Raw genomic sequence first — 8285 nt, forward strand, 5'->3', positions numbered from 1 at the left:
AGAGCGGAAGGCAAATACAGCAATTATGCCAATGAGAAAAGGGAGCAGAACTCATTCATCTCTTGAGACCACACTCCATGGTAACTAACCCACTCTCATGATGACTACCCTACCTTGCTAACTGGTCCTTCACTCCTTCAGAAAAGACTGAGACTGAGGTTTCGAAGCCAGCTCGGCAGAATGCAAAGTCATATCCATTCTGCTCCTGGCTACTCGCTCATTCCTAGAAAGTCACATCACAGTGATGCTTTGCCACCACTCTCCCTATAATTTCAGAAAATCTGTCTCCTACCCAAGCTCCTCCTCTTCCTTATTCACACTCTTCTGGATGGGGAAGTGGAGGGTTGGGGGTGTGGCAGGGGTGATGCACTTGAATCCATTTCATCTCGATACTTATTTCTTCTTCGCCAAAACTGCAACTAGACTCTCTCACCTAAAGTCATTCTTTTTCCTAAGGGTACAAAACAGAGAAAGCCTAGGAGTGGCTCTGTCTTCCTCAAACCTCCTTTGTTTTGAGGTGGAAAAAGCTTGGAAGAAATAGACAGGGCTCTATAATAGGACACAGACAGAGAACTTGATTTCACTTAAACCCTGAGGGTGAAACCAGGAGTCCTCATGTGGTCCAGGGTTACTCTCCTCACGGAAAACCAGCCTCCCAGCATTCTGCAACACTAGCATGTGGGTCATAGTGAATCTTACACTGAAGGCTTTCTTGGAAAAACAAAGATGAATCTAAAGTTCTAGTCTGGAGAAGAGAAAGGGGACCAGCAGACAAAAGTGGGTGGGGTTAAGGGAGGGCCACAGGAGTGGGGCTAAATTACATCATCTGCTGCTAGGAAAATACAGCTGTATTTTTGGCTCCTTTATTTGGATCCCCATAACTACCTCACTTCTATAGCCCACTCCCTTCCCAATCCCCCAACACCAGGTAGGGGATGAAGAAGGTTAGAAGGAAAAGGGACAAGGACCTCAGCAGATTGCTTCCTGCTGCTTAGGAGCATCAAGTTCCTTGGGGCAAGTCCAATCTTCATCATCGAAATACCAGCAAGCAGCAGCCAGCAATCCAGTAATCCATCAATAGCAAAAGCAGTAGCCGGGAACCAGCTGTAGTATCAGGAGCAGCAGCAACAGCAGAAGCAGCAGGAGTAGCAGGAATAGTAGCAACAGCAGCAGCAGGAGCAGAGGAGCAGCAACCACCACAGGCCCTCTCCTGGCCCTCCCACTTATACCTTTTCAAGAGCCCCCAGAATTCCAAGTGTAAACTATGCACAGATGGCAAAAATCACTATACCACAAGACAAGCCATAGTTATCAGCTGTGGACAGTCTGAAGCAACCCTACATCCCACACCCGGATTAAAACACAACATATTCGCATGTCATTTCTATGTTTTTAAAGAAACCAAAAATTCTCACTAAAGGAAATTGAAACTCCATATTTTGTACAATGAATAAATGCTAATAAAAGGGGTGGTGGCAGTGTACACCTTTAATCCCAGAACTAGGGAGGGAAAGGTAGGCAGATCTCTGAATTCGTGTCCAGCCTGGTCTATAAAGTAAGTCCCAGGATAAGCAAGTCTACACAGAGAAGCCCTGTCTCAAAAACAAAGAAACAAACAAATAAACAAAGGTATCCCATGGAAAAGGTCCTGGGCTCTAAGCTCAAGGGCTTTGTGCACATAGAGTTGTGACTAGTGGGTTATATATACCTTGGATCAGCTTCCTTGTTGGCCTATATGGAGAGCAGGTCCCATCGTGCCCAGGTGCCCAGCGAGGAGAAAGACCAGCGTGAGGTAAGAATGGTGCCATTTACTTTACCCATTTCAGGAAACACAGACCCAGTGAGGTCAATAACTTCCCAAAGAGCACACTGGAATTGGGTGAACTATAGGTCAGTTCTAACTTCCTACTGGGTAGTAGTTTTAACCTCCAAGGTCAAGACAGAGGAATGCCTAGAGGCCCATCAGCTGCCCACGTGACCTACCAGAGTGGGCCTAGCCAGCTCTGTACAGACGCTCCAGATCTGATCATGTCCCACAGCCTGAGCAGCATGGGCTAAGGGTGACATACTTCTGGTCCCACACCCCAGCATCTGACATCCTCCCCCCTCCAGTTGACAAACTTGAGCTCTGGGGTGCATAGGGAAACATGACTGAATCTCCCCGCAGTTAACACAGACTTCCGCTTGCGACAGGCTTCCTTCCCATACTGCTGTGGTTTTTCTCGCCCAGCTCCTGACCCCTCTCTTCTTTTGTGTTATGTTAAAAAGGATGCAAACGCTTTAGCGGGGGGGGGGGGGGGGGAGGCAAAACTGAGCTAAAGGAATCGAATGAACGTTAACTTCAGCTGGCAAGGAGGAGTTCCTTTGTGGTGTGCCAAAGAAATTAAGTCACTGAATAACCAGTGTGTCCTGAATTATTCAGGTAATCTTTGTATCTCATTTTACTCCTGGAAGCTCAGACACAGAACAAAAGCATGCCCGGGGCTAAATACAGAGACAAAAATCTAGAAAAGAGAGGTGGCCTTTTCTGGGTCAAAAAGCTTCAATGCCCTTCTGACTTTGAGGGCAGAAGAACTCAAGACTTGTGGAGAATACATTGCCCAAAGGGAGTCAGAGCCAGCCTCTGTGCCTGGGAGGTACTGGCCAACTGGTCCTGGAGTTGGCTTGGGCTTTCTCAGTGAACACCAAAAGTCTTGTATCCTAGGATACCCCTCAGTGTGGGCAAACTGACATGCTGACCATCCTTCCCCAGGGACATAGGACATGCAGGGATGGGTGCACAGGTCTTTGGGTTCTTTTCCTTCAGTTTTTTGAGACTTGTGTTTTGTAGCCCATGATGGCCTCAAACTCGCAGCCCCCCTGCGTCAGCATGTGCCCCTGTCTCATTAGCAGTAGAGCAATCTGAAACCCTGGCGGGCCTGATGCCCCATACAGATACCAGAGGATGATATATGTCCAGGGCACCAGGAGGCGGGGTGTCTAAATGTACCCAGTAAAATGTTCTCCTGACACTCCAATGCACCCATGTACATTAGCATATATATATATATATATATATATATATATTCTCAAGTCCAACATGATCACTGCAGAATTTTTTTAAATAAAAGCGAAAAGAAGGAAGTCAAATCTATTCATAATCTTATAATCCCTCTGAACCATTTCGGGACTTCAAAATTTTACTATATTCGTATGCCTAAGAGCTATCTATGCTAGTCTTTTCTAGGAAAAAAAAATATGGAATGAGGCTTTAAGGCTGTTTCTCACTCAACAGTGTGAAAATGGACCCGTGTCAATAGTATTCTTTTATGACATCACTTTAATGATGACCACAGAATATTCCACAGCACGCGTACAGCACAGTTTACAAACCCTGCATTAAGCAGCACATTTCTGCTGCTTTCGATACTTCCAGTGTAACAGACAGTGCTGAAGGGCTGGTGATGCCTGTGGGACAGCGGTGAAGCTTTTGCCTAGCTTGGCGCTCAGTTTCAAGCTCCATGAACAGACAGAGGGAAAGCCTCAGGAATGTGTTGCTGAGTCAGCTCCCAGAAGCATCTCGCAGCAGAGCTGTGGGCAAAGGCACGTCTTATTCTTCCTGCTGCCGCCAAAGACCCAGCCCAAGTCTTAGGACTGGGGTGTGGTTTCCGAAACTAAAGTCCCGTGCGCAGGATCAGGGAGGCTGGGCGATGAGGATCTGCCGAGGCTGGTAACTAGTGAACCGTACAATGGGAACACCATTCGAGGGATTCAAGCCCTGCCACTTTAGAACGCTGTTATGGGGAGTAGGGGCATAAAACGAGGAAGAAAAACACTCTGCCGAGCCATAAAGCTCCAGCTCTCTGGGCTCCGGTCCAGAATGATGGGGTTGGGGTGGCTGGATGGGGTGGGGCAGGCAGGGTGGTGTTGACTGGGAGCTGGTAATTGCCCAGGCTGGTGGTGCCCAGACACACATTGTACTGTCCTTTCTCTAGAACACACTACAAGTTTTCTTAACAAAAATAGTGAGTTTTTAAAAAGCAGTAAAGGTGGGGAGTAGGAATATAGAATGAAACTATAATTTCTGGACCCTAAACTTTTTCTACAGATCAGATCCCAAATAACAAGAGACAGTTGGCTAGGAATTGTTTTTTACTCACAACCATTGTTTCTTTTTTTCCCCTCAACAATCCCCAAGGAAGAAAAGAAGAGACTAGTTTTTCACTTCAAGTGAGTCAGAATAAGGCTTTGTGACCACACTCACGGCGCTCAACTAAACCCAGAAACTGTTCCACGGCCACTTGCCACAGTTAGTGGCTTGATAGATAGGCCACTACAGTGACTGGCTTTTCAGGAGTTACCGAGAAATAAAAAGCACACACCTCCAGACAAAGAGCAAATCTGCATTCTAATGTGTGTGCCTGTGTAGGGCTTGCTTAATGTTACGAAGCATTACGGATCTGAAATGCAAATGTGAGTGGTCCCCATAATTCATCTGGCGCCTTTACTCAGCGGCTCATAAAATTCAGGAGATTCCACTTGCCTAACCCTCCTGTACCTCACGCCCATCTCTGCTTACTCCCGACTGACTAGACTAGAGTCCTGTCATCATGAGTCTGGGTGTTTCATCACTGGCTTGCTTGGTCTTCCTGGAAAGAAAGGCATTCTCCCCCAGCTAGATGGTTTTTGAAGTGAGTCTCCTACCTAGCTCCTAGGTATCGAAGGAAAGTGTGCATTTGCGCCAAGCAAGTCTGCTCTCCAAGACGAGGCACCCCACACATTCCTTTCACCATCCCCCCCAACAGAGCTGAGATTAAAACCCTCAGGAGGTGCACACCGTTTTTGCTGCCACACAGTCTACGCAGACGAACAGGTGCTGGTCCTCAAAGGAAGCAGGGTGCGGCTGCAGGCTGGAGAGCGGGAGATAGCTTGCATCCGACTTAACCCTGGCAACGCTGTCTCCACCTGTCACTATCGGTTCCAGATTATTAAGGCTGAGATGATGGAGTTTCCGCAGCTAGAAAGTCGTCCATTTTCTCTGCCTATCACTTGACAACTCATTAGCATCCCGACTGGAAGTGAGCCAGAGGAAGGAAGTGATAAAACACTGTGAGTCAACACGTTTCGTGCCAGAAGTTCTGGTAAAAGGAGCAAGAGGCGGGTAAGAGAGAGGAATCAGTAGAAAAAGTAGTAGGGGTCATGGGGGTTTCCCCTTGCCCTCTAAATCAGCGATAAGCAAGACTTATCTCTTACAGCTGGCTTCATAAAAAATATCCCCCTTTCATTCCTTCTATTCTGCTGTGAGGTTAAACAAAGGTTAGTAAATACGGTGACTTGGCAAGCTGGGTGTCAGACCCAGGTGGACAAGAAGGAAGGTAGCTTTCTTCAGGAGACGAGTTGAGTTCATGAGTTCATCGTCCCTGGGTCTGTTTGATAATAAGAGCAGAGTCTTCCCCACTGTAGAAGCCTAGCCAGAGAATGACATCATTTGCAGTACATGAAAAGGGCCTTTTGCTTCGGTTTGTTTGCTATTGCGTTTGCCGTAAGTGGGGAAGGCAGTCACAGGCACAGGTGAATATGCTCAACGTACATTGATGCGCATGCGTGAAAACGCTCATTGTGCATTAACTAAAAATTAACTGAGAAGTTATAAGTAAAGAGCCTAGGGATCTTGTGTGGTTCATAATAGGGAACAGGTGAAAGACATGCCGGTCAGGGGAAGGAGGAGGGCTAAGCAAACACGTCAGAGAGAAACTGCCTGAACCAGGGACAGCCCAGGCCTCTACAGTTGCAGCAGCCATTTAAAAACAACCTACGAGCCAGGCGCAGTGGCCCACGCCTGTAATCCCAGAATTTGGGGAGGTAGAGGCAGGCAGATCTCTGTGAGCTCCAGGCCAGCCTGGTCTACAAAGCGAGTCCAGGACAGCCAAGGATTCCCAAGAGAAACCCTGTCCGGGGGAAAATGATTTATTATGGAAATCTTCAGTCATATACAAAAGTAAACAGACAGGTATGATAGACGTCAGTGTGCCATTTTGAGCTTCAGCAACTATTAACTCAGTCTCGTTTAAGCAAACTTTCTGCCCTCTTGCCCTTCTGGCATGGGTCATTTTGAAAGAAATTCCATACATTATATTTCATCAGTAAAGACTTCGGCACGGCGTTATAAGATTTAACTAGCCAATTCTGATCTCTATGGCTTCTCCAAAATTAGTCAGTTTCTTCATGACCTGTTCCTACAGGAGCCTGCAGGAGGGGAAGAATGAACAGGAAGCCACGTTCCCTCCACATGATTGGAAACTCCACATTTACAATCCGGAAGTGCTTAGGGTCCCCCAAATGCCTAGAAACCAGTTGACCATGGCTGATAAAGGCGAGAGCAAGCCAGTGCAAGAGAACAGGAACCCATGAACAGGAGACCAGAGGAAGGAGGTGGTTTCTTCAGGATGCAGCGGTGATTCAGAGAAGACTCTCAAAACATCGAATGCAGGTTAACCACCAAAGCTCCTAGAGACCGCTAGGACACAGCCATTGGGTAGACTACTTGAGCTACATGGTCATTTAAACTTCCAGCAAATTCTTTTGTGCTAGGTAATCCAGGCACATTTCAAACAAGAGTGTCATAGTTCAAATAAGTCCCTAAAGGTCATGTTTTGTATATATGTATGTATGTGTGTGTGTATGTATATATGTCTGTGTATGTATGTATGTATCTATCCAACTATCTATCTATCTATCTATCTATCTATCTATCTATCTATCTATCTATCTATCTATCTATCCAATCTTTGGTTTTTTGAGACAGGGTTTTTCTGTGTAGCCCTGGCCATCCTGAAACTCACTCCATAGACCAGGCTAGCCTCAAACTCAGAGATCCACCTGCCTCTGTTCTAGAGTGCTGGGATCAAAGGTGTGCGCCCCCACTGCCTGGCTATGTGCTGTAACTTTAATTCCCTGTACAACAGTGTGGAGGGATGATTAGGGCCTAAGGTTTCCTTCCTCGTGCACAGGTTAATGCCAATGCCATTAATGTGGGAACAGGCTAGTTATCCTGACAGTGGACAATTAAAAGCCAGTTCCTCTTCCTCACTTATCCGTCTACTTTCCACCACAGGATGATGCAGCCCAGAGGCCTTTTCGAGATCTTTGCCGTCTTCCCGCCCCTAGAACTCTGGGAAATGAATTTGTCTAGAAATTACCCAGTCTGTGATGCTCTGCTATGTGAATATAATGGGAACGGAGAAACAACCAACTTTTCTCATCCTTCCAAACAGTTCGAAGGAACCAGGAATGCTTTCCATCTATTCGCTTTCCCCCTTGGGACAAACAATAAACTCACGTAGGAGGAGCTCCAGCCACCTACAGCTAACAAACAGTCCCCCCCCCCCCCCGCCGCTTAGAGGGACCTCAAACCACCCACAGCTGAACTATTGCTCTTTTCCAGCATAAAACGGCCTCAGGAACTTAAGTCGGGCGTGTTTCTCCAGAAGCAAGGGGTTAACTGTGTTTCCTGAGCCGGTGTCCTCAATAATCCTTTGCGGTCTTCCAAAGACCTGCTGTCAGCGCTTTTCAGCAAAGAACCCTTAAGATTTTTTTTTTAAATGTCATTTCTTTTCCAAATTAAAATTCCACAATAAATCTTTCCTCCCCTCCTCATTGAGTGTGCTGACACCCGTGAAGAATTTCCCTTTAAAAGATCTGTCTTCTTATTACACCTGCCTCCCAGGTAAGACCACACCCCTTACCTCAAAATCCTGCCAGTGGAGGCTTTAAGGGCTTTTGTTGTTGTTGTTAAAATCCTGATAAAAATCTTTGCTCACTCAGCAGTGTTATAAGCTGCCGTGTTCTCTGAGAACCCGGGTTTGTATACTCGGTAATGTCTCAGTAGTCGCTGAGAGACAGGGTCCCACAGACAAAAGGATAATCCCCAGGAAGAGCCTCTTGAGGACCTTGTCTACCGAGAGGGCCTGTTGGTACAAAGGCGCCAGGGTGAGGTCACCAATTAAGTTCGGCTAGGCTGGGCCTGAGAATGTGCATTTGTGTGCAAAGATGACAATGACTTACTCATTGGCCCCTAGCAAGCTGCAGCTTCTCACGGAGAAATCGCTAGGTTGAGGTGAGTAGCACTTTCAGTTTAAAACTTGCTGCCATGCTGGCTGGCTGGCTGCCTTCCTCCTTCCTTCCTTCCTGCCTTCCTTCCTTCCTTCTTCCTTCCTGCCTGCCTTTCCTTCCTTCTTCCTTCCTTCTTCCTTCTTCCTTCCTTCTTCCTTCTTCCTTCCTTCTTCCTTCTTCCTTCCTTCTTCCTT

The sequence above is a fragment of the Meriones unguiculatus genome, chromosome 4 (assembly GCF_030254825.1).
Source record: "Meriones unguiculatus strain TT.TT164.6M chromosome 4, Bangor_MerUng_6.1, whole genome shotgun sequence".
Classification (NCBI taxonomy): Eukaryota; Metazoa; Chordata; class Mammalia; order Rodentia; family Muridae; genus Meriones; species Meriones unguiculatus.